This window comes from Peromyscus leucopus, chromosome 15 (assembly GCF_004664715.2).
Source record: "Peromyscus leucopus breed LL Stock chromosome 15, UCI_PerLeu_2.1, whole genome shotgun sequence".
Taxonomy (NCBI): Eukaryota; Metazoa; Chordata; class Mammalia; order Rodentia; family Cricetidae; genus Peromyscus; species Peromyscus leucopus.
In genome coordinates, this window is record NC_051076.1 from 18,615,657 (window position 1) to 18,616,992 (window position 1,336).

Consider the following 1,336-nt stretch of genomic DNA (forward strand, 5'->3'; position numbering starts at 1 on the left):
TGTGCTCAGTCGCTAGGCAACCTGTGTACAGCTAGATGCCTCTGGTGATAGTTAAAGGGAGATCTGGAACTGGCGGTAAGGTTTGGGAAAAGAGGAAGTAAGGCTTAATTGGCACATCCGCCAGGCCTTCTCAAACAGGTAGCCTGGATGCTTAAGTCTGTTCTAGAGAGTACAGAGGTATCTCTCATAAGGTACTTTCTCCATCCGGTGATGGACCTGGTCGGATGCTACCAATAATGATAATTACAGGGAGGCTTGAACTGGGAGTTCTGGCTGAGCATAGCTGTTAGCACAGAAGGTTATCTAAATATTCCTAGAAGTGGTTAGGTAAGTAGTCAGAGGTCTATAAAGTTAGTAAGGCAGTAAGAAAGGAGGGGTCTGAGCTAAATTGTATAAAGCTATTACTTAATGTCTACCTGACCTAGGCGGTGTCCCCTTGTGGAATTTACCTTAAGTCAGGAGACTCGCCTGTGGGTTGTTATCACTGTTAATCCTCGGAAATTGGGTGACCACCTGGGTGATGTCTCCTTTAGTCCTTGGAAGTGGCTAGGGGAGATATCTGATTCCAGAGAAAGCCTTTCCTGAGGCTGTTCTCCAAATGCCTGGAATGTGTATGTCTAGAGAGTGATCAGTCCACATTGTTAGCCCTTCTTAGGGAAAAATCAATTGGGAAAACTATGAAGGCACACATGATTTTCATAACAGAATACAGCTGATATATAACAAGCCAACTAACACCAAAATTCCTTGGGATTTGGCTTCCTCTGGAGGAATTCCCTGATTCCTCCAGGTAGTGACTTTGCCATAACCAGCTGAGTTCTTATGATATTCCTGCGGCCCACAGCACATGTTGAGTTGAAACACAATCGCAGCCCATTGTGCTTATTTCTTTTTCGCTGGCCTGGATTTAGTAGTTTTTGAATTCCTCCTCTAAATGTATGTAAATTATCCATGCCAACCCCGAATCCAGCAGTTTGGGCAAGGACTGTGATTTTTTTCCTAAGATGACTGTAATTTTTGTGGGAGGGCTCTGTGCCACCTCCTACGGGCACCGAGTCTCTGGGCTGAGGCCCAACTGGGGATTCAAATGAGGCATGAAAGAGCATTAGCTAAAGCCACAGGAACAATGAACGGTCTTTAGCAAGCAGAAGAAAAGCAGTTGATGCTCTCTATTCCACACAATTCAACAAATGTGTTTGGGATACGTGCAAGGTTCTGGGAGCCACACCACCTGAGAAGGACATGGAAGGAGGGGGACAGAGGGGTGAGGACACAAAGCCTGAACAGGACTCACTTCTCACCACCTCCGCTCCCTATTCCATGTTGCAGTATCAGG